This window comes from Cucumis sativus, unplaced genomic scaffold (assembly GCF_000004075.3).
Source record: "Cucumis sativus cultivar 9930 unplaced genomic scaffold, Cucumber_9930_V3 scaffold61, whole genome shotgun sequence".
Lineage (NCBI taxonomy): Eukaryota > Viridiplantae > Streptophyta > Magnoliopsida > Cucurbitales > Cucurbitaceae > Cucumis > Cucumis sativus.
In genome coordinates, this window is record NW_022279556.1 from 112751 (window position 1) to 139242 (window position 26492).

General features: G+C 39.0%; 2 long non-coding RNA genes across 3 annotated transcripts; one reads left to right on the forward strand and one right to left on the reverse strand.

Annotated features, from left to right (window-relative positions):
- Positions 1-7348: 7348 nt before the first annotated feature.
- On the forward strand, positions 7349-8974 carry LOC116406059. Of its 2 annotated transcripts, XR_004219124.1 has the most exons (3): positions 7349-8038; positions 8119-8166; positions 8962-8974. It is a non-coding gene; the product is annotated as an uncharacterized LOC116406059 (long non-coding RNA). The 2 variants fall into 2 exon arrangements; XR_004219123.1 differs by lacking the exon at positions 8962-8974 and having other exon boundaries at positions 7350-8038; positions 8119-8262.
- A 1178-nt stretch (positions 8975-10152) lies between these two features.
- On the reverse strand, positions 10153-12020 carry LOC116406058. The gene is made up of 3 exons (XR_004219122.1): positions 11761-12020; positions 11466-11653; positions 10153-10360 (listed from the first exon to the last, which is right to left on the reverse strand). It is a non-coding gene; the product is annotated as an uncharacterized LOC116406058 (long non-coding RNA).
- Between the last annotated feature and the right edge of the window lie 14472 nt (positions 12021-26492).

Sequence of the window (26492 nt, forward strand, 5' to 3'; positions counted from 1 at the left end):
TAACGGTTCTTGACGTTTTAAAAACGTCAAGAATTTTTATAAATTTCTTGACGTTTTAAAAACATCAAGGAACTTTTACAATAGTCTTGACGTTTTAAAACCGTCAAGAATATTTTATAAATTTCTTGACGTTTTTAAAAATGTCAAGGATTTTTTTATAAATTTCTTGATGTTTTTTATTAAAAATGAAATCTTTCTTGACGTTTTTCGAAAAAAACGTCAAGAAAGGAAAACAGCAACCGTCAAGAAAGCCTATTTTTCTAGTAGTGCGTCCCAAAACGCCGAGGAAAGGCGCAATTTCCTACAAGAGAACGACCAAACTCAGAACGGGGTCAGAGGCCCCAAAACTTATCATCTAACCATTGGGCGGTTTGATTCTGAGTGATCTTGAAATTTCTTGCCCACAAAAGCCGAACGATGATGCCCCATACCCGGTTTCTTTGTTCCGTCGCAAAACTCCCAAGAAAGGCACAATGGCCTAGAAAGGAATGACCGGACTCAGAACGGGGTCGGAGGCCTCGAAAGTTCACATCTAACCACTGAGCGGTCTGATTCTGAGTGATCTCGAAGTTTCTTACCCACAACAGCCGAACGGTGATGCCCATACCCGGTTTCTTGGTTCTGTCGCTAAATCCCAAGAAAGGCACAATGGCCTAGAAAGCAACGACCGGACTCAGAATGGGGTCGGAGGCTTCGAAAGTTCACATCTAACCACTGGATGGTCCGATTATGAGTGATCTCGAAGTTTCTTGCCCACAAAAGCCGAACAATGATGCCCCAGACTCAGTTTCTTGGTTCCGTCCCAAAACGCGGAAGAAAGGCACAACGGCCTAGAAAGGAACGACCGGACTCAGAACGGGATCGGAGGCCTCAAAAGTTCACATCTAACCACGTGGCAGTCTGATTCTGAGTGATCTCGAAGTTTCTTTCCCACAAAAGCCCGAACGGTTGATGCCCCCGACTCGGTTTCTTGGTTCGGTCCCAAAACGCCGAAGAAAGGCACAGTGGCCTAGAAAAGAACGCGCAGACTCAGAACGGGGTCGAAGGCCTCCGAAGTCCACATCTAACCACTGGGCGGTCTGATTCTGAGTGATCTCGAAGTTTCTTGCCTACAAAAGTCGAACGGAGATTCCCAGACTCAGTTTCTTGGTTCCGTCCCAAAACGCCGAAGAAAGGCACAAGGGCCTAGAAAGGAACGATCGGACTCAGAACGGGGTCGGAAGCCTCAAAAGTTCACATCTAACCACTGGGCGGTCTGATTTTGAGTGATCTCAAAGTTTCTTGGCCACAAAAGCCGAACGATGATGCCCCATAGCCGGTTTCTTTGTTCCGTCGCAAAACTCCCAAGAAAGGCCCAATATCCTAGAAAGGAACGACCGAACTCAGAACAGGGTTAGAGGCCTCGAAAGTTCACATCTAACCACTGAGCGGTCCGATTTTAAGTGATCTCAAAGTTTCTTGCCCACAAAAGCCAAATGGTGATGCCCCATACCTGGTTTCTTTGTTCTGTTGCAAAACTCCCAAGAAAGGCACAATGGCCTAGAAAGGAACGACCGGACTCAGAACAGGGTCGGAGGACTTGAAAGTTCACATCTAACCACTGGGCGGTCCGATTATGAGTGATCTCGAAGTTTCTTGCCCACAAAAGCCGAACGGTGATGCCCCAAACTCGGTTTCTTGGTTCCGTCCCAAAACGCCGAAGAAAGGCACAACGACCTAGAAAGGAACGACCGGACTCAGAACGGGGTCGAAGGCCTCGAAAGTTCACATCTAACCACGTGGCGGTCCTATTCTGAATGTTCTCAAAGTTTCTTTCCCACAAAAGTCGAACGGTGATGCCCTAGACTCGGTTTCTTGATTCCGTCCCAAAACGCCGAAGAAAGGCACAAGGGCCTAAAAAGGATTGACCGGACTCAGAACGAGGTCGGAGGCCTTGAAAGTTCACATCTAACCACTGGGCGGTCCGATTCTGAGTGATCTCGAAGTTTCTTGCCCTCAAAAGCTGAACGGTGATGCCCCATACCCGATTTCTTTGTTCCGTCGCAAAACTCCCAAGAAAGGTACAATGGCCTAGAAAGCAACGATCGGACTCAGAACGGGGTCGGAGGCCTCAAAAGTTCACATCTAACCACTGGGCGGTCTGATTCTGAGTGATCTCAAAGTTTCTTGCCCACAAAAGCCGAACGGTGATGCCCCATACCCGATTTCTTTTGTTTCGTCGCAAAAGAACCAAGAAAGGCACAATGGCCTAGAAAGGAACGACCAGCCTTAGAACGGGGTCGGAGGCCTCGAAAGTTCACATCTAACCACTGGGCGGTCTGATTCTGAGTGATCTCGAAGTTTCTTGCCCACAAATACCGAACGGTGATGCCCCACACCCGGTTTCTTGTTTCCGTCGCAAAACGACCAAGAAAGGCACAGTGGCCTAGAATGCAACGACCAGACTCAGAACGGGGTCGGAGGCCTCGAAAGTTCACATCTAACCACTGGGCAGTCAGATTATGAGTGATCTCGAAGTTTCTTGCCCACAAAAGCCGAACGGTTATGCCGTAGACTCGGTTTCTTGGTTCCGTCCCAAAACACCGAAGAAAGGCACAACAGCCTAGAAAGGAACGACCAGACTCAGAACGGGGTCGGAGGCCTCAGAAGTTCACATCTAACCACGTGGCGGTCCGATTCTGAGTGATCTGGAACTTTCTTTCCCACAAAAGCCGAACGGTGATGCCCTAGACTCGGTTTCTTGGTTCTGTCCCAAAACGCTGAAGAAAGGCATAGTGGCTTAGAAAGGAACGAGCAGACTCAGAACAGGGTCGAAGCCCTCAGAAGTTCACATCTAACCATTGGGTGGTCTGATTCTGAGTGATCTCGAAGTTCCTTACCCACAAAAGCCGAACGGAGATGCCCTAGACTCGGTTTTTTGGTTTTGTCCACAAACGCCGAAGAAAGGCACAATGGCCTAGAAAGGAACGACTCATCTCAGAACGGGGTCCGAGGCGTCGAAAGTTCACATCTAACCACTGAGCGGTCTGATTCTGAGTGATCTCGAAGTTTCTTGCCCACAAAAGCCAAACAGTGATGCCCCTGACTCGGTTTCTTTGTTTCGTCACAAAACGCCGAAGAAAGGCACAATGGCCTAGAAAGGAATGACCAGACTCAGAACGGGGTCGGAGACCTCGAAAGTTCACATCTAACCACTGGGTGGTCCAATTCTGAGTGATCTCAAAGTTTCTTGCCCACAAAAGCCGAACGGTGATGCCCAGACTCGGTTTCTTGATTTTGTCCCAAAACGCCAAAGAAAGGCACAATGGCTTAAAAAGGAACGACCGGACTCAGACAGGGGTCGGAGTCCTTAAAAGTTCACATCTAGCCACTGGGCGGTCCGATTCTGAGTGATCTCGAAGTTTCTTGCCCACAAAAGGTGAACGATGATGCCCTAGACTCGGTTTCTTGGTTCCGTCCCAAAATGTCGAGGAAAGTCACAATGGCCTAGAAAGGAACGACCAGACTCAGAACGGGGTCGGAGGCCTCGAAAGTTCACATCTAACAACTGGGCGGTCTGATTCTGAGTGATCTCGAAGTTTCTTGCCCACAAAAGCCGAACGGTGATGCCCCAGACTCGGTTTCTTGGTTCCGTCCCAAAACGCCAAAGAAAGGCACAATGGCCTAGAAAGGAACGATCAGACTTAGAATGGGGTCGGAGGCCTCAAAAGTTCACATCTAACCACTGAGCGGTCCGATTCTAAGTGATATCAAAATTTCAAGCCCACAAAATGGGAAAGGAGATGCCCTAGACTCGGATTTTTGGTTTTGTCCACAAACGCCGAAGAAAGGCACAATGGCCTAGAAAGGAACGACTCATCTCAGAACGGGGTCCGAGGCGTCGAAAGTTCACATCTAACCACTGAGCGGTCCGATTCTAGTGATCTCAAGTTTCTTGCCCACCGAAGACGGTGTGCCCTGACTCGGTTTCTTGTTTCGTCCAAAACGCCGACGAAAGGCACAATGGCCTAGAAAGGAACGTCTGGACTCAGAACGGGGTCCGAGGCCTCGAAAGTTCACATCTAACCATTGGGCGGTCCGATTCTGAGTGATCTTGAAGTTTCTTGTCGACAAAAGCTAAACGGTGATGCCTCAGACTCGGTTTCTTGGTTCCATCCCAAAACGCCAAAGAAAGGCATAATGGCTTAGAAAGGAACGACCAGACTCAGACAGGGGTCGGAGTCCTCGAAAGTTCACATCTAGCCATTGGGCAGTCCGATTCTGAGTGATCTCCAAGTTTCTTGCCCACAAAAGGCAAACGGTGATGCCCCAGACTCGGTTTCTTGGTTCCGTCTGAAAACGTCGAAGAAAGCCACAGTGGCCTAGAAAGGAACGACCGGACGCAGACAGGGGTCAGTCCTCGAAAGTTCACATCTAGCCACTGGGCGGTCCGATTCTGAGTGATCTCGAAGTTGCTTGCCCACAAAAGCCGAACGATGATGCCCTAGACTCGGTTTGTTGGTTTCGTCTCAAAACGCCGAAGAAAGGGACAATGGCCTAGAAAGGAACGGCCGAACTCAGAACGGGGTCCGTGGTCTCGAAAATTCATATCTAACCACTGGGCGGTCCGATTTTGAGTGATCTTGAATATTCTTGCCCACAAAAGCCGAACGGTGATGCCCCGAACTCGGTTTCTTGGTTTCGTCCCAAAATGCCGAAGAAAGGCACAATGACCTAGAAAGGAACGGCCGGACTCAGAACGGTGTCGGAGGCCTCGAAAGTTCACATCTAACCACTGGACGGTCCGATTCTGAGTGATCTCAAAGTTTCTTGCCTACAAAAGCCGACGGTGATGGCCCATACTCGTTTCTTGGTTCCGTCTACAAACGCCGAAGAAAGGCACAATGGCCTAGAAAGGAACGACCGAACTCAAAACGGGGTCCGAGGCCTCGAAAGTTCACATCTAACCAGCGGGCGGTCCGTTTCTGAGTGATCTCAAAGTTTCTTGCCCACAACAACCGATCAGTGATGCCCAGACTCCGTTTCTTGGTTCCGTCCCAAAACGCCAAAGAAAGGCACAATGGCTTAGAAAGGAACGACCGGACTCAGACAGGGGTCGGAAACCTCGAAAGTTCACATCTAGCCACTGGGCGGTCCGATTCTTAGTGATCTCGAAGTTTCTTACCACAAAAGGCGAACGGTGATGCCCTAGACTCAGTTTCTTGGTTCCGTCCCAAAACGCCGGAGAAAGGCATAATGGCCTAGGAAGGAACGACCAGACTCAGAACGGGGTCGGAGGCCTCGAAAGTTCACATCTAACCACTGGGCGGTCGTATTCTGAGTGATCTTGAAGTTTCTTGCCCACAAAAGGGGAAAGGTGATGGCCCAGACTCGGTTTCTTGGTTCCGTCCCAAAACGCCGACGAAAGGCACAATGGCCTAGAAAGGAACGACCGGACTCAGACAGGGGTCGGAGTCCTCAAAAGTTCACATCTAGCCACTGGACGGTCTGATTCTGAGTGATCTCGAAGTTTCTTGCCCACAAAAGCTGAACGATGATGCCCTAGACTCAGTTTCTTGGTTCCGTCCCAAAACGTCGAAGAAAGGCACAATGGCCTAGAAAGGAACGGCCGGACTCAAAACGGGGTTGGAGGCCTCGAAACTTCACATCTAACCACTGGGCGGTCTGATGCTGAGTGATCTCAAAGTTTCTTGCCGACAAAAGCCGAACGGTGATGCCCCAGACTCGGTTTCTTGGTTCCGTCCCAAAACGTCGAAGAAAGGCACAATGACCTAGAAAGGAACGACCGGACTCAGAACGGGGTCGGAGGCCTCGAAAGTTCACATCTAACCACTGGACGGTCCGATTTGAGTGATCTCGAAGAGTCTTGCCCACAAAAGCCGAACGGTGATGCCCTTGACTCGGTTTCTTGGTTCCGTCCCAATCGTTTCGACATCTTTACTCAATCGGAGGTAACTATACAGACAGCACAATTCAGAACTATAGGTGAGTCCAATAGTAGAGAATCCCTTACCTTATAACCTTACTTAAGCTTATTTTTCAAACTAAAGTGCAACGAACCGACCTAAACATAATTGAAGAGAAATCAATCACTTCTACAAACAATTTAATCCATTCAATTCACTCTATATGTAAATTCCATAACTTACCCAAATTGTGGAGAATCAAATTCTAACGGAGACGGATCGGTGCAACAAATAACCGAACAATTCAAATCTAAACATACATGGCGTGACGGAACCGGAGTGACTCGGTCTAACGGTGATGCGACGATAGGACAAAATTTGCTTGACGTTCGGTGTAGGTGGAAGACGGTGATGAAGTTGATTGGAGAATGAAAAGAGAAGGAAGAAAAGAGACGGTGGTGTGGCCGTAGGTTGAAGAGGAAGAGAAAGGAAGAAGATGAATAGGAAAAGAGAAAAAATAAGATTAAATATTATAAATATATATATATATATATATGAAATACAAAAATAAAAGTAGAATAACGATGAAATTTTGAAAAATGAAAATTTGGATAAAGTAAAATTTGAAAATAAAGATTTGATACAAATCCAATATTTGGAGGAAAAAAAAGTGTGTTAAGATAATGTAGGAGAAAATCAATATTTATGCTAAAATTTTGCATATTTCAAAATTAGTTACAGTTTAACTAAAAAGCAGGCGAGGAGATTTTAGGGTTAATGAAAATTCAAAACACGTGAAATGCTCATGTTTGCTATTCTTCTAATAAAATTTTGCTATTTTCTCAAATGAGTGTAATCCAACAAAATGAAGTTGTGTGTGTGTGAACAAAAATGAGGTAAATAGCTTTGATGATGATGGCAAATGGGTAAAGAAAATCTTATCTTATTCTTCACTTTTCATTTAATTGACAAAAAGTAACCAACCATATGAAGGGAAAAACAAAATGCTCTCTCAGTTACTTTACTCATTTCTTTGTTCTTTGTGTGGGAGATATTTGAAATGGAGATGAAGATCAAAATGAAAGAGAGATTATGCATACACTGTGAGAAGCACACAGAAAAATTGAAAATAAATTGAGAAGAAGAGAGAGATAAGCCTGAGGGAGAAATATTCATGTAACGCCCCAAACTTGAAGGTAAATTATTTTGAGAGAATTATTTCGATTTGTTCAAGATTTTTTTTTTAAATATGTTGAAGGGGAGAAAGAAGATTTGAAAATGTATTAATATAATTAAATATGTATATGTATTTAATTATATTTTTATTATTATATTTATTTTACATTTTATTAAATAAAAGAAAAGAAAATGAAAATTTTAAATATATATATATATTTATTTTATATTTTTTATTATATTTATTTTATATATTTTTTTAAATAAAAAGAAAAGAAAATGAAAATTTCTTTTTTCCCTTTTCTTCTTCCGCCCAGCGCCGCGACCCTCCCTTCCGTTCTCCATCTCCGTTCGCGAAGCAACCTTGCAGCAGTCGTCCCGCGTGACTCTCCGTTCGTCTGTTTCCGTCTCCATTCACCGAAGCCGAACCCAACCGCCACCCTCTCTTTTCTCCTTCGGATCGAAACCGCCGCGCCCATCCACCTGTAACTGTCGTGCCTCCCCGCTCACAACCGTCGTCCAGATCTGCATCGCCGAGCCGTCCAGGTCCTCGCTGCCGCTCGTGCTTCACCCTTGCAGTTCGCAGTAACCCAGATCCGTCGCTGCAACCGTCGGCCGGTTCGTGAAGCCCTGCCGCGCAACCTCTGTTTCCAGCCGCCGCCCATTTCGTTCTCCTCTGTTTTCTGCACTGCCGCGCGACTCTCCGACCGCGTCTGTCTTCACCTCCGTGAAGCCGTCGATGCATACATCTTGTGAAGCCCGGTCGCCGCGTCAGATCGTCGATCGATTTTGAGGCAGCCGCCACGTCTCCTTTGGCCGACCGCTGACCGACCCACACTTAGGATTTTTGCTGCGAGTTCGACAGTCGTGCGTTGAGGTGTTGGGAGTAACGTTGGGCTCCCTTAAATTCACAACCAATATATGAATTGTTGAGGGTTCAGTTCGCCAATACTTCGGTGAGTTGGAACTTACGTTGAGGAAAGTAAGTGAGATATGTATCTTGAAAGTAATCGAATTTTTGTATTGTATTGCTTAGGATTGTTTCGAGGACGTTAGTTGATTAAGGAGCTTCCCTAACTTTGAGGTAAGGGATTTTCTACTGGACTCACTTATGATTGTGAATTGTATGTCTGTATGATTGTCTCTGACTGAGTAAAGATGTTGAGATGATATATATATATATACACGTATGGATGTAGATTCGGTGTTGAATGTATACTGTGGATTGACTGAAAATATATATATACATATGGATTGAAGTAGACTTAGTGTTGAATGCATATTGTGATTGTCTTGGAATATATATATATATGTGTGTGGATGTGGACAGGACGAAAATTGTAGATTGTGTTTGTATGAGATGCAGATGTGAACTTGTGATTGTCGTTTAGACTGGGTGTACGTTACGCTAAAGTATGACTGTGTGCTGGTGAACTGAGGGGTGTATTGACTGTATAGTTTGATTGACTGACGTATTAGTATGTTATTGACAGACATATGACTAAAGTGAGATAAGTTGACTGTTAGGACGTTGAGAGAAAGAACTTTATATTTTGAAGTAACTGAAAGATGGATTGAATGGAATGAGGGGAAAATTGTTAGCTTTTATTGGGATGTGTGCCTTGTAGGTGTCCCACGGGATCACCAATTTATTCTGCACCTTCGGAGCATTAGACTGATATGTGTTTCTGCAGAACACTAGACTGATATGTACGTCCCTCGGGCGTTAGACTGAAATGTGCATCCTACGGGATCACAAGACTGCGACTGTACAGGGTGTCCCAATAGAATGTTAACAATTTATTTTCCCCTGACGGGACCAGTAGAGGGTCTCTTACTGAGTATTGTTATACTCACCCTTCTTATGTTTAATTTTCAGGCAAAGGAAATAAAGGTGGCAAATCGGCGAGGGGCAGGAAGGAAGCGTGATTGCCATAGGAAACGTGTCATTTTGCTTCCGCTTATGGTTTCTTTTGAGGTTTAAGATGTTGTATTGAAATTTAGTTTACAAACTTTTATTTGTAAATAGTATTATTTTTAAGTTTTTTTTTTATATTAGAAAATCAGGCCTGACTTAAAGTTGTTTTTAAATTGGCTTACGTTTCATTTTGTATCAACCAAAGTCTTTTGTCAAAAATTAATGACCTCGACTTACCTAGAAAAGTTGGGTCGTTACAATTCATTTCCTTTTCAAAGTGAATTGCAAAGAAATTTTCTCAAATTGAAAAGAAAGGAGAAATATACAAATTCAGCCACCGCTTCTTCTCCCTTCAGTTTGCAGTTTTCGTCTCCCTCTCTTCTATTATTAAAATAAATAAATAAAATATCACAACCCGACTTAACACAAACTATTTACTCCAACTTTTTAAACCACAAATTTAATTTCTCAACTTTTAAACTATTTTAAACTTACAAATCTACTTTATTCATTTCTTCAGATTTATATCTAACAAATAAAAAAAAATCAAAATTTATAGACACTTAAAACATAAAATTGAAAGACCTATTAAACAATTGAAAGGTTTAAGAGGTAACTAGACAAACTTTAAAAGTTCTAAGGGAAAGAATCTTTTGTTTAACTATTACAGTAATTAATTTTGAAAATATGTTATTTTAGAAAAACTACAAGTGTTTGACAACTCTTTGAAAGCTATTGAAATACTCTCAAATTGTATTTTAAGCAATTTTAATAAAAAGAAAGTCTACATAAAAAAATACCCTTTTTAAAGGAACATTTTTTCTCTAATCACTCCAATGGAACTCAAACACGTACTTCAAGTTAATTCTGGTATCCAAGAATCAGTCTCATCCAACATAAACAAGAACATTCAACTTGATAGAACTTCATTACCTCATATTTACAATTCCCAAAGTTACTAAATGAAGGACCATTCCTAAAACATACTTACATCCAACTTTCTCCATGAATAAACTTATCGTCTTTTATGTACTGATGAATATAGAGATGGAGCGATCAGAGTTTGTTTATGTACCAAATTAGAGTGAGTTGAGAAAAGAGTGGATTTACACAAGGACGAAATGGCTGGCTGCTGCTTGTTCAAAATTGAAAGTTAGGGTGACCTTGTTTCTCATAGGGACTCAGCAAATTGAGGGGCCTCCAAGTCTACTTCTTGTCTCATTATACATGCCATTAGCCATTCAACGTTGAAAGTCCATATCCCTTTTTCTACGGCCACCAAGGCTTCCTCCACGTCTTCCTCACAAGCCACAAAGCTCGTCTTCCATACGTTGTTTACTTTATCTAGCTCATGAATCACCTAAATTTTCAAGCATAATGAATTTGCCAAATGAGAGAAAAAATTATGTATATACTACAAGGAAATTGCAAGTATTCACCCTATCAAAAAATATTAAACAAATTCTTGTTCTAGTCCCTAAAATTTTTCATCTTTTCCCAACTTTCAAAATGCTTCCTATGAGATATATTCCAATCACATATAGCAGAAATGACCGATGAGTATTGGATAAATGAATATTAATTGATAAAATAATTTACAAAATACTAAAACCGTTAGTTGGCTACGTTTTGGAAGCTCGATGACTAAAATGGATGTTTTGAAAGTTCTAAGGCTAAAATGGAATTTAAATCAACATAATAGTAAGTTCAAGATCAAAGACAAGCTAAACAATAAAATGTTGCGACCAGAAAACAATCTAATCATAATTAGAAACATGGATGTATGTATTTGTACACCAAATCACAAAAAATAACTCCAGATTTCGATCTAGAGACAATTAAAAACTTGAACAAATTTGATAATTAAAGAAACACGGAGATGGCCATATGACCCCTTGTGCATAGACTTTTTACATTACATGCTCAATTCCTAGGATCAAAACAAACATAAATATTAAAGACTTAAAGAAGCACATACACTCTAGTTTGGGTAGTGTATCAATAAACAATATGTATGGAACACTCGGAGAACACGTGTTGAACACTAGTTAGTACAGTAGATGTGTTAGACAACAAGTATTCCAATGCAATAAAGGTCAAGATTGGTCACACACACATATTAAACTCTTGGCTTTGAATAAGTTTTGAGTGAAGGACAAGCTTATTTTTAAGCATATAAATACATAAACTTATTGACTTTGAATTTCTATATAAATATGATACATACTTTTTAAATTATATATATTAAAACTGTGTTCTAGCACTATCCTATATTTTTAAGAAAAAAATGACACGTCACCATGTCTATGATTTATTGACCCATGTCTAGAATTCGTATACGTGCTTGTTTTTTGAGAACTTCACGTCTTCATTAGATGGGAGGATAGCCATATTATAGTGGTTGTATATGTAATATAGAGAACCAAACCTAGTACTCGAGATTTGTACAATAACAGAGAACTTACATTTCCACCGGCTGACTTGACTATCAGGGATAGAGTTTTAGGTGGTGGTTGAGCGTGAGCTGATATGCAAACATCATACCCTTCAAATAAAGCTCAAGAACATGCTTTTGCCCTGAGAACTACAGCTTTTAGGCTGGCTCGATACTTCGATATGTAGTCATCATCATTTAGTATGTAAGGCAACTCGTCTGCAGATCCATAAGGAATTAATCAATCACAAAAATTAGGTAGGATGAAAAACATAAGTGGAAGAAAATACATTACGCTTTGATACTAGCAAGCCATTCGAACTTACCAACAAATCTGCCTTCCCGGTAGCTTTCCTTTAACCAACTGGAGGAGACAATCCAAGCTCTGAGTAATTTGCAATTAACTTGCAATTTTAGTAACAAGATATAGTAAAAATTATGAGCAAGAGCACACTGACACGCTTGAAGCCACATGGTAATGCATATGCTCGATAATCATTGAGAACATTAACAGGAGAAAATAAAGTTAAGAACAGTAGCTTGAAGAACAAAAAACATTCTACAACATAAAATCTTCAAAAACACATTGCTTAAAATCAAGTTTACTAATATAAAAGGTAAGATATTACGTTCCACTCTCCACACTACTGAAGTTCAACATTTCACATGAAAGAAATGAAATACTACTCTCAAATATAAAAAAAAAAGCATAAATGGGTAAAGAAAAAGCATAGAGAAATGCAAAAGAATCCTTGGCTTTGATATATTGAAAGGTAAAGAATATCAACCATAGATGCCCGGGAGAAGAACTCCTACAAATACACACTTAACGCAGATTATCATTCGCTAACATGAGACCTTCTAGAGTTATTCTGTTAGGATACTTCCTAACAAGAACAAGTTCTTAATTTATTATAATGAACTATAAGAAAATACAAGATAAAACCAAGTATAAGGCACTTGGAACCTCCCTCTTGAGTACTCTCACCCAAGCCCTAGATCACTCCCCAGAATTCTCCCCTCACTTACCCTCCCTCCATTTATAATAAGATGTAACCACACTTACATAATAACTACTAGTAACTTTCTAAATATCCAATTACCCTTATACCCCTAACCTTATACTAATCTAGGTATCTAACATTACCCGATCATTCAAAACACCTTGTCCTCAAGGTGTGCTTACAAACATGATCAAGGCCCCTTTCTCTTTTTTTCTCTTTTTAATTGCAAACAATCCCAGCATTCTGCTCTTCAATGTTGAAAAAGAAATCCTCCCCTTCGGCTTTGAAAAACTCTCGATTCCAACAAGGTCCATTGACTTCAGCCCACAAAGCAGCCCAATGTACTTGAATTTTCCTTTTCCATAACACATTGTCTTAGTTAACCCTTTGCATATCACCAACAAGTGTTTAATTTTCAAACCCTTCATCTCTAGTGGGCTAGGCCATAATCAAATTGTTGCGTCAAGATCAAAATCATACTGCCGGTTTCATTCCTAGGACCCACCTACATACACGTTTTTCTTCCCTCCTATTTTTGGAACTCTCCACCCACTTCATCTACAAAATGATGTTCCCCCAATGTTTTATTTAGAATAGGTTGAAGCTTATTTAGGGTAAGTTGAAGCCCACTTGAAATAGTAAAACCCAAGATTGTTCCTTTTGTCCTAATCCTCTTTCCTACCAATTTCTACCACGTCATTGGCACCATCATGTGTGCAGCAACTTCTTCCTCGTCACGTGACCGGTAACTGTCGGCTTCTTCTTTCTCCATTGCAACCAGCCATTTTGTGTTTCTGTGAGCAACAAATTTTTCTTCACTCGAGTCTTCATTTCGAGCCTCACAGGTAATCATCATCGACCTTCCTCTATAGTTTCTTCTTGGTCACTCTTTGCCATCCTCTTCACCTTCGTTGTATAACCGTTGCAATCGCGTTTTCCTCGATTCTTCTATGGATTCAGCAACTTCTTGGAGTCCATCGATTTATGGACCTGAAGATTCCAATCCATTCTAAATAAACACAATCCAGATCAGTGCCACTGAACACAGGCATTTCAACCTTCTTGAATTTGCTATGATCGTTTGAGTTTTCATCCCTTTCAAACTTGTTTGTTTTACCTTCTACCTTGATTTCCTTCAATGTCTTACCTCCACCTTCGATGATACTCTCAATCGTTGGTCCTTTGCTCGACGATCCTTCCATTCTTCCGGAGATTGTCGAATAAAAAGAACTTGACTTGGACCCTCTACTTCTCCCGAGCACGAAAGACGGCAGCCTCTACTTCTTTGGAATATTTTGTCCCCTTTCTCCCTCCTCTTTCCTCCCTTTTATTTTGCTTTACTAACAAACTAATGGGAAAGATCTCCTCCGATATTCTCTCCTCCTATAATCTCTCCTATATTCTCGTGTGGGTCAATATTACCTTTTAATTCTTCTACTGTATTTAAATAATATTGGAGACATATACTTCCTAACAAGAACAAGATCTGAATTTATTATAATGTAACTATAAGAAAATACAAGATAAAACCAAGTATAAAGCACTTGGAACCCTCCCTCTTGAGTACTCTCACCCAAGCCTTATATCACTCCCCAGAATTCTCCCCACTTACCCTCCCTCCATTTATAATAACATGTAACCACCCTAGTTACCACACTTACATAATAACTACTAGTAACCACACTTACACAATAACTACTAGTAACTTTCTAAATATCTAATTACCTTATACCCCAACCCTATACTAATCTAGGTATCTAACAAATTCCATAACATAATGTATTAGGGGAAGAAGGAAATCGAGGATAAAAACACTAGCTAGCCAACAAATATCTTTCATTAGTGAGCTTGAGCCATTTTACACGTAAAATGGGAAAAGTAAGCCTGCAACCCAAATTAGCCTAATGGTTGTCTTAACAACCACTACCCACCATCACGATAGAAACAACTGAAAAGGAAGAGCATGATACAATCCAACTCAAACATAAGAATTGATTTTGATGTTTAACTAAAAGTAAACAGGCAGTAGAATAAGAAACTATGCCCTTTTAGATTTAGAAGGTTCACAACAATTTCCAGCCTAAGCACAACTACGAGGCAATGGAAAAATAACGGCAAAGGCCTTGTGTGCATGGAATTGCTAACTTTGGTGCAAATGAGATGATTATCGGTATTCAAAGGCCAAAAGGACACATAGAAGAGTGTTCGTCTAAGGTTGCAAGACTAACCCTAAAAAGAGAGCAATACAAAAATTTAGAGTTTTCCGCACTTTTCCTGTAATGACATGAGTGCTTGTACTCCCATCAGCAGTGAGAGAACCACCAAGCTCCTCAATCATCTGAATCAGAAAACAACTGCATATTAGAGCAGTCACAATTTGGAATAAATAGAACTTTTTATTGTTAGAATCTTAGAATATTTATGAAAAGTTTATGGGAATATTTTTCTTAATTCCTAAATATTTTCCTTTTTTATTCCTCTGTATATTCTATTTATTCTCCCTTGTACCTATTGTATTTTTCATCAGAAAATAATAAGAAGAAAAATATAGTGGTTTTTCTCCTGGTACACAGGTTTCCACGTAAAGTTTTGTGTTTGTTTGTCTCCCTTTCAATATGGTATCCGAGCAGGTGGTCCAAGAAGGTCTTGTGTTCAAGCCTCGCATTGTCGTTTCCTCCCCAATTAAAATCCATTTCCAGTTGTTGGGCCTTTCAAATATTTCAAGCCCACAAGTGAGGAGAGTGTTGGTGATATATAATTGAATTTTCTTTCTTTTTTTAAAAAAGGATACGAGTCTCACTATTATTAATATAAAGAAAGACACAAAGCTCAATGTACATGAGGATTATACACAGAGCAAAAGAGGAGAGGGAAGATCAACAGGCGCATCCGGGCATCTCAAACTAGGTTGACACCCCCTTAGTGCCCTCAAAACATCCAAAAAGCGACAACACAAGATCAAAACAAAAAGCCACAAAAACAAAGACAAACAAAATGATAAAAAGAATCTTTCCAAAGAAAAATCATAATCAAAGGCAGCATGCTGAGAACAAAGAAGAATAAGCCTTGATTGGTTGAGCAAAAACTGTTTGAAGCAGAGGGCTGATCCGAAAGTCCTGATCATCAAAGACTTCAAAATGGGGATGCTGTAAAGGCTGGCCAATATAACACAATATCCTACATCGAAGATCTTCTTTTGCATTACATTTTCTAAAATTTCCAATCCACTCTGTTAAAGGCCTTTTCAAGGTATAATTTAATGATCCATCTTTTCTTTTTTCGGATACTATAGACCTCCATAGTTTCTTTTGCTATTAAAATAGGATCCAAGATTTGGCACTCTTCCAGAAAGCCACATTGTAATGGAGAAGTATGTTAGGATTCTAACAATAAAACACAAAATATCCTAACCAAATGGCTAAATAGAGGCAGCACTCTGTAAATCTTTATTTATGTAAAAGCCAAAACACATTCAACAGTAGTAGATATGAAAAATAAAGGAAGAACAACATAGAAAACTTACCCAGCTTCTTTATACGGGGCTGGATACCCTCAGGCTACAGCAGCCTTTACTCTCCTTGAAATAACCAAAAAAGACCTAGCCTCCCCTACCCCAACATTACATATTTATACCTCTCTCTCTCATCCCTCCTGGCAGGCCCCACCTGCACGATCCTCTCCCATTATTCTCTCATCATTGGTTGCTAAGGAATTTCTCTTTCTACCCTTCCTTTTATAGGTATAGATAATAGGAGGTCTTACAAAGTAATACCTGGCCTGACTTTCTTTAATCTTTCTGCGAGAACCTTTCCAAACAACTTATAAATTAATGTTGAAACAACTTATGAGCCACACTGTAATGACCTTCCTTCTCTTGACCGAACTTCAATAATCGACAACTTATATTTATCCACATAATCAGCAAAACTCTTAATTTGCCACTAGCTTCAAACAAAGACCCAGCCAATTCCTTTTGAACTCCATAGTGCCTTTATAATACAACTGGCAATCTCTTCTCTTTTGGTCTCCGGAATCAATGCTCTATCTGGATTAGCTTTCTTCAAAATATTTTTAATAGCCAATTGTTTCGAATAGCCCATGAATCCTCTAGTGTTCCATGATATAATCTCCATCTTTGCTACCTCTGCCTTATATCAATTCAATTTCACATGCTGCCAAGAAAGGAACCAACTCTTGAGGGGGAAGGATACTTACACTGGTGACTGATTCAACTTCCATGAATTCATCTTCTAGGTTCTCAACTTTTTTTAGACAAGAAGTATCTTGCACAAAATTAAAGAATGAACCAGAAAGTTTGGAGGAGGATTGAGAAAATTTATTACTTAAGGAGGAAGGCAGTACTGACCTTTTGCCAACTGAATTTGGAATTTGTATCTTCACACAACTTTCCTCTAATAAATCAGAATTAGCCAAGCTCATCCAAATGTTGCGAAAAGAAGTTCTCCCTTTGGTATAGGTCTTGAGGTGCTTAGAAAAATTTCTGGCATGAAATGGAATAGCTTTCATTGCAGATGATATTTTAGTCTTGGGAGAGGCTGGTAATTTTGGTTGAGAACTGAAAACAGGAGATGGCCCGCAAGTGAAGTTCCTTGATGGAGGAGAGGACTCTGATTCTTCCTCCAATTCGTCAGAATACCAAAAGCCATTGGAATTCTGATTAATAAAATTCTTGGGGCCTACCATCTGTGTGTCAGCTTTTAAAATGTCTGCAGATACATTAAGTTTGAAACAATCTGGTTGGGGAGGGCTAGGTGAGCTGTTTTTTGAGATAATAAAATGTCGGCTGGCTGCCTTTTCTTCTTTCGAGGTCTGTTTTTCTCTCTTTTCTGTTGAAGTCTTTTCCCCTTCTAAGTACGTGGAGATGCCAACTATACCCAAATTTGAATTTTGCCTTCTGAAAATTATTTTTTCCGGTGAGGATTCAAGGGCTGAAACTCTTTCCGGTCGAACAAGGTTTTCTTCTTCATCACCCAACTTCCTAAGTGCTTCGAAAGGATTTCTTGAGATGGATGGGGCATTCTGTTTGAGAAAATTCAGGTATCTGGGAGACCATCACTTTGGAGCCCTTCATCTAAAATCACTGAATTTATTCTACATAAATCAATAGGATTGGAAAAATCACTTTGAAATAGATCAGATTGGATTATTACAGGAGCTTCTATGGGTTCAAAATCCCCAAAATTAAGGGAAAAATTTCCTCAGTTCTCACTCTTTAATTCTATAGTTGCAGAATCCGCAAAGATTTTTCCGAACTTTAATTCTTGCTTCAGAGAACTTGATCAGATTGAGTGTTTCTAAGATTATACTTTCTAGTCCACCAAAGTAGCTTAAGGCTATAATTGAATTTTCTTTCAACCACCAGCTTAAACTTTTTGGTGAATCGGTAGTTTAATATTTATATTAATATTTTATAAAAAAAGTATACAGCTAATGCCATATAAAATAAATAAAGAAATACTATAAAATCTACATCCATAAAATATGCATGTGAACACATATCAGAAGATGGATATTCGTAAGTTAGAAAGACCGATAACAAAATGTCATAATTAAACAACAGCATTAATATTATGGGTAGTTTCAAGCTTCATTTGTCTATTCTAGGTAGGGATATTGAATAACTCTTAAGAATAATATAAAGATTGAATCCCTAAACTTCAGGTGCTTGCTAGTATACAACCTAAAAGTTCAACAGTTAAAGAAACTGATTAATCATTTTTGGCAGGATGTCAGATTCGCCTTTTGAAAGCCTACATGAGTAGAGCCAGCCAAATAAGCCAAGCAAGATATGCCTCTTAAGGAATATGGAGAAGTTCAGTGACTGGGTATGTATATGATAAGCCTTAACCTCAATTTTATTTATCAATAATGGAGGGAAGGAATCAGAAGCTTCTCTAGCTCTTCAGAATTGAGGTCCTCTGATGCCACATTTACACTTCCAAATTCTTGACAAAAATTTTGTGTACACTGATTGGTTGGATTTTTAGGATAAATACTTGATAAAATTTCATGCTTTGAATTGGCTAAAGAGCATCCTTGAGAGCAGGTATCGTATACATCACTTTTAGGATCAAGATTTTTGTTAGAGTGGGAATGGAAATGGTCCAGATTGACTCCTTTTACTTTCTTTGACGTCAGGGAAGAAAGTGATGCTTCCCAAACTCTCTTTGCGCTATGTTTAGAGCAAGAACAATGTGTCTCATCCAAATTACCAAGAGTATTGGATAATTTTGCAATACTAGCTGTCGTGTTGTTCTCTATTTCTGCTAAAGAAACTGGACCGTTGCTGTCATGCACTGCATCCTGGTTTAAATAAACCGTTATGAGATAATTAAGCAACATATGGAGAATAATTTAAATTGTACTATCTTGTGGAACAAAACCTGAATTACACATACCCTGAATTTCATTTTCTTCTCCAAGGGGCACTAAAGTTACAAACTCGTCATGTTGAAAATTCAAATTTTGAATGGTATGCTGATCAGTTGCATTTGAAACGTTGCAACCTCGATTGGCAACACTGATTCTTGCAGCATACGGGGCTTCAGGCTTTAGTAGAATGTGCGAAATCCATGGATTTTATTACACATCCCAAAGGTGAACGACTTTGAGGCATCTTGGTTATAATCAATTGGTTCTCGAAGTACGCCACCTTCATCCCCACTACAAAACTATGTTCTGTCGAGCTGATAGCACACTTGTTCTTTAAGAACGTCTTGAAGTTATGGGGAGTTCCATCAAGCATTGTGAGTGACAGGGATGGTAGATTCATTGGTACTCTCTGGACCGAACTATTCGCCTTCTTGGGGACACGCCTAAATATATCCTTAAGCTGCCATCCTCAGACGAATGGCCAAACTGAAGGATTCAATTGTATGCTTAAGGAATATCTACTACATTTTGTTGATTTTGGACAAAAGAATTGGGCCTAGTTGATGGATGTGGCTCAAGTTTTGAGCGGAAGACCAACTCTTCATAGAGTTTAAAGCAAAGCAAATTTGATTTAGAGGACATCAACATCAGCATCTCACCAGAAAATACGAAGGGCCTGTTGAAGTTCTGAAGAAAATTGGAAATTCATCCTATAGGGTATCGTTGCCTGCATGGATAAAAAATCATCTAGTAGCTCATGTGAGCAACTTGAAACCTTACCATCAAGATCCAGATGACCAGTAGTGCAACAATGGTGTATGGTCATCTAGTGACCTAAAGCAGAAAGACAATAAAGAAATGGAAGAAATCCTTCCTAAGAGAGTGAGGAAGGGTATACCCATGAAGAAGATACATGAATTCCTACTGAAGTGAAAGAACCTCCATGTGGAAGAAACACGTTAGGAATGTGCTGAAGACCTTGGAGCGTGAAAGAAGAAGATCGAGGAATTCTAGCTTCGCCAATCGACAGGGACGTCAATTGTTTAAGTGGGGAAGAATGTAACAAGCATGCTTGTCCAGGGCGCTGTTTACTTATGGCCGCATGCCCAAACACCCCCAATTTACATTGTTTTCATGTTTTGTATTTAGTTTTACTTTTTGCTTTCCTTTTTATGTCATAAACCTTGGGTGTGACTTGGCTTTTTCTTATGCAAGCCTACCAGAACTAAAAAAGTCTAAAGTGTACTATAGATGGGACATAGTAGTTGAATCCCTGCCCAAGCCTTGTTGCACTCTTCGCAATCAAAGTTTTTCTTTGCAATTGACAGTCTTCAATGCTTGCTTTAACGATATTTTCATTGAATTTCTTTCTTCTCACGTTTTATAAAACATTTTCTCAAGAACCTGAAGAGAGGCTACATCGTATCATGTGTTTGTCTGTGGTTTTTGGATTTTGATCAGCTAACTTGTTGTCTACGTAAAACAAGTGCAACATAATCGCGCCTCTCGTGTTTGAAAGCTCGCGATTGTGACACAAGAAATGCACTAGCCAAGAATGCACATGAGGAGGGCTATACGAAATGCCAAGCACGCAACCAAGTGAGGTTCACAATGTGCTTGTGTGTGAGGTTAGCACGCGGGCATGCCCAACACGCATGAAAAGCCTCTTGTGAGATCACACACAGTAGCCAGCGCCCAACCAAGGCCCTGCCACCCACCCATTCGTGTCAGGCAGTGTCATATTGCGTGTTGAGCTATTGGTAATTTTTTGAGTTTTTTAAGTATACTTTTGATATTTTCTTGGCAAAAGATAATTAATTGTACTATTTTACCATTATTTCAAGACATGAGAAGATCATACAAATTTATAAACCAAGGATTTCAAGCGTGTTATTGTTTAAAGGTATTTATTCTAGCATATTGTTTACTCTTCAAAATGAATAATATTCAAAATGTTTTCCCACTTTCTAGGTAGAGATCGTGTCCTTTAAGCCTAACTTGCTGCTACCTGTCTACTGAAGGATTTCATTTTGTTATCGTATGTGTCCTGTTATTTTGTACTAATGATAAATTAGTCTTTTGTGCTATCAGACATAGGCTTTTGGGAAGGTTTTATAAGGTTTTGTTCTAGATAAATAAGATTACGTTTTTTCTATATAAAACTTGTCTAAGGTTGTTAAATGAAAAAGGTTTAGCCCAATTGGTTTTAGTAAAATTTATGTGTTATGTTTCTGCTATTGTTTAGAGTTTAAACGTTCAAGCTAAGGGTCAAATGGTGTCGTTCTTGACGTGGGTGCTATCGATTGGCTTCACGCCATATCTCGAGCCACGCAAGTAGGTGCTCATGGTGGGGTGTGATAGCCTAAGTTGGCTTATTAACGGTTAAAATGTAAACATGTCCATAACAAAATAGTCGGGCAAGGCCCATGTGGACCGACTGGTAAAGGTTGAAGAGCAAATGCTCTACCTAATGAAAGTTCCTAACTCAATTCGCTTCTTGGAAACCCGCCTTGAAGAAATTTTATAGAAAGCTGATGCTATTAATTAAACCACCACCCAAAATCTTAAGCTAGTGATTAAAAGTAAATTTAATTATATATCACTAACAATCTCCCACTTATGGGTTCGAAATATCTAAAAGGTCCAACAAGTGAACATCAATTTTAATTGGGAAGGAAACACCAATACAGGGACTTGAACATAAGACCTTTTGGACCACCTGCTCTAATACCATATTAAACCCCAAATTCACCCAAAAGCTTAAGCTAGTGGTTGAAGGTAAATTTAATTATATATTACCAAAGTATGAGGTTTCATCACAATACCAATTGGCAATGAGAGAAGTAGCTCATCTATTTTATAAGGAGTCTAAGTTTCCTTGGTTTTTCAATTGTGGGAACATGCCCCTTCAAGATGGTGCCTCTTTGGTTTCACCTATCTTGAACCAAATATCCGTTTAGGCTTAATGAGCTCTAATACCATATTGAAAGCAATATATACGAAACCAAAGCTTACGTGAAAACGTAAGAATCGAAAGAAAAGCATTGTGTTTGTACTTTTATTATTTTTATGATAATTACAGATGTACAATTGGTGGTTTAATATATATCACTAACACTATTGCTGCAATGATCGATCATCTCGATGGATTACCCATTTAAGAGTTGTTGACAAGAGTTGACACTCTAGAATCAAAAGTTGTAAGAACTAGATGTTGTAATAAATGTCCTAAAACTCGTTGTAATCATAATCTATTCATTAATGTCGTTATTGATACTATAATCTTAAAGCCAATAAACTAAGGACCCGAAGTTATTATTAAGTAAACTTGAACTTTATGTAGAGACATAAAAGTTGATCAAGTTTAAGTATAGAGCCTAAATAGTATAAACGATGTGATCCTAAATCCTAGAGACATGAAAGTGTAGACATCCTATGTAAAAAGTTTACAAAAGACTAGAACCATGAAATAGTCACTTTTAAGTTATAATATCGTTAACTTTGAAAAACTTACTATTTCATTGATAGATATCAAATATAACTTAATCTTAATACTGAGCTAACTATAAGCTTCTGTTCTCACTAGCATGCTTGTTTAAGGCGTTGTTTATCTATGGCCACATGCCCAAATACCCCCAAATCACCTTTTCTTTATGTCTTGTATTTAGTTTAGTCTATTGCTTTCCTTTTTATGTCATAGACCTAGGGTGTGAGGTGTCACACATTTTCATTTGCAAACCTGTCAAAGCTCAAAAGGTCTAAATTGTACTATAGGAGAGACCCAATAGTTGAATCCCCAAGCATGTCTTATCGTATTCTTTATAATCAAATTTTTATTTGCCATTGAAAGTCTTCAACGCATTCTTTAATGATGTTTTTAATGATATTCTCTCTCACATTTTATAAAACAATTTTTTCAAGAACGGGAAGGGAGGTTATATCATATCGTGAGTTTGTTCGTGATTTTCAGATTTTACATGACTGACTTATTGACTGAGCAAAACAAGTGTTCTACAATTGCCCGTTCCATGTTTGAAAGATTGCGATTGTGGCACGCAGAGTGTCACAAGTGTGCTTGTCCAAGGCATTATTTTCCTATGGTCGCATGCTCGAATATCCTCAAACCATTTTATCTTTATGCTTTGTACTTAGTTTAGTCAACTGCTTTCTTTTTGTTGTCACCGACCTAAGGTGCGTCGTTTCGCAATTTTCATATGCAAGGTTGTCAAAGCTAAAAAAGTTTAAGATGTATTGTAGGGGAGGCATGGTAATTGAATCCCCAACTAAGTCCTGTTGTGATTTTTGCAAATCTAAGCTTTCTTTGCAATTGACAATATTCAATTTTTTCTTTAAGGATGTTATCATTGTTTTTCTTTATCTCTCACGTTTTATAAAACCAATTTCTCTCAAAAGATGAAGCGAGGCTACATCGTACAACAAGTTTGTCCACAACTTTCAAATTTCACAAGGTTGCCTTGTTCATCAATTTAGAACAAGTGTTGCACAGTCACCCGTCCCGTATTTGAAAAGTTGCATTTTGTGACAAGTGGTATTAAAGCTTTGTTAACTCCTTGGCTAAGCGAGATGCAATTATGTCGACAATGAAACAACTATCGAAGTTGCAATCTGAGCGACTGACTGAGATTGAAGAGGAATTCTTGGATATGAAAGAATTGCCAAACGAAGTAAGATTTCTCCAGACCGAACTTGAGATGTTTAAAGAAAAAGTCAGAGAACTAGACGCATTGAATGCCTAAATAGACAAACTACCCATAAATGAATTGGCGCTGAGGGTTGATTCGTTATAACATAAAACCACCAAAGTAGGTAGTTTTGAACGTGGAAGTAGCTCTTCAAGTTCTATCGCACAAATGGAAGAGCGTGTCGAAGAGTTTGAGTTTTGACAAGCTCCAACATAATGAGTTATATTTCAAGAAAGAGAAAAGTGTTTTTGCCAAATAGCGTATCAATTTTCTGGGTCACATCATCGAATGTAGAAAGATTTGAATGGACGAACATAAGTTGTGAGCTATTAAGGAGTGGAGAGCCCCCACTTCCTTGAAAGAGTTACGTTTCATCCTTCAATATATTCTAAAATAGGGTTCACCTACTATCCTCAAGATTCAGTACCGGGAGAAAGAAATAGATGGAAAAAGAAATGGGCTTGGTAATTTTTTTTTCTATGTAAATAAGAAAAAGAAATCCAATTTGGTACAAGAGCCCAAATTCAATAGCCAGCCCATCAAATGAGGTCAACGACCCTATTTATAAGGATTTTCCATGCAAAATTGCATGTCCATGGAATACTAAAGCCCAACAACTCAAAGCTCTATTTCTAATATGAAATTCGATGGCTATAACACATATACTTGTCAGTTTCTCTCTCTTTTCCCAATTCGAACAATTCGACTTATTCCATCACACTGTTTTAAGTTTATTCCATATGAGCTAGCAAGGGAAACTAATGGACCTATATATCATGGACTCCAATGATTCAAGATTAATTGACAAAATTCTTATAGACTGAGTTAATCCACATTCGTTAACTAACGAGTCATTCATGTATGTACTGGAACGATTCAGAATCATCTCGTTTGTACTAACTACAAAGTGGGCGGCATCCACAGTTTCTCTGAAAAAATCTGGGTTACTACAACGTCACCACGATATACAATTTTCCTAATAAAATGGTACTTACGTTCGATATGTTTTCCCCGTTTACGGCTTCTAGGTTCTCTTGAATTTGCAACTGCACCACTGTTGTGACAGTATAAAGTGATTGATAGATGCATATTTGGAACGACTTCCAGATTTGTCAAGAATTTTCTTAGCCATAATGCTTCTGTTGTTGCTTCAAAAGTTGCTGTATTCTACCTCCATTTTGGAATCAACTATACAAGTTTGTTTTATGCTTCTCCAAACTACTACTCTTCTATTTAGAGTGAATACTAATCCTGATGTAGACTTTCTAGCATCTTTATCAGTTTGAAAATCATAATGAGTGTATCCAGTAAGGATCAAATCTTTTGTACCATACACGAGAATGTAGTGTTTTGTTCTTCAAAGATATTTTAGAACATTCTTAACTGTTGTCCAGTGATCACGTCCAAGATTGGACTGATATCTACTGACCATCCCTACTAAGTAGAAAATGTCAGATCTAGTACACAACATTGCATATATCAAACTTCCAACAGCAGAAGCAATGGAAATTTTTCTCATATCCTCAATTTCTTGAGGTGTCTTAGGACATTGTTCCTTTGACAAATGAATTCCGTAGATGTATAATAGCATACCCTTTTTGGAATTCTACATTTTATATCTAGACAACATTTTGTCTATATAAGATGCTTGAGACATGGCTAGTGTTTTGTTCTTGCAGTTCTGTACAATTTGGATCTTAAGAATGTATTGTGCATTTCCCAGAACTTTCATTTGAAATTGCATAGCTAGCCATTTCTTGATATTAGTATGAAATCCTATGTCCTTTTTCAATAAGTAGAATATCATCTACATACAAGACTAAGAATACTACAATGGAATTGACGACCTTTTTTGTAAACATAAGGTTCGTCAACCTTTTGTATCAAAGCCATAAGATTTGATCATAGTATCAAATCTTATATTCCAGGATCTAGATGTTTGTTTTAATCCATAAATGGATTTTTGAATCTTACAAACCTTTTGTTATTGATCTTGATCTATAAACTCCTCTAATTGAGTAATATAGATACTCTCTTCAAGATTGTCATTCAAAAAAAGTTGTCTTGACATCCATCTGCCAAATTTCATAATCATAAAACGTGTCGATGCATAAGACTATTCTAATTCACTTTAGCATGGCAACGATAGAGAAAGTTTCTTCATACTCTATGTAAGAAAGAGACATGCATAGTGGAAAAATGGAATACAAAATTACCCTAATTGCACCTATTTAACTTGCAACCCTAAATTAAAAGAATTAGGGTTTAGGAAATATTATACCTTTGTATCTATTCGAATATGAACGTCTATACCTCTCACAAAATTCCAAAAGTTTTTGAAACCAAAATGTAACACCTTAAACTTAGGATTTGGAATTCGTATCTCCAACATTCTCTACATCCTCTGCGACCTGGCAGCATCATCCTTACTATTCTTAAAAACTTATTAATTCGAACAATGTTGGTATAAGTATTAAGTTTCACATTGTTGGTATAAGTATTAAGTTTTAATTCTTTTCAGTCTTTCTTAACATGACTTTCATGTCCTCAAGGTGCACCTTGTCGGTATACTTGTTGATTTTTCTCTCTTCTCTCAATTCAAACAATTCGACTTAATCCATCACAATGTTCTAAGTTTATTCCATATGAACTAGCAGGGAAACCTAATGGACTTATATATCATGGGCTCCAACTATTCAAGATTAACTGGTTAAACTCTTTTAGACCGAGTTAATCAACATTCGTAAACTAAACGGTCATTCCACTAAAGTCTCGCAGTTGCACTCCCCTCACTATAGATATATTCTTGTCCATTTAATATAACCATGATCAATAAGTTAATCCTTCACATGTTATTCGTAACCTCGAATGGATCAAATTACTGTTTTATCCTTGAGACTACATCTTATTTCTTAAGTCTCATTGATCCACTATTGAACAATTGGTTTAAGGTCCAAC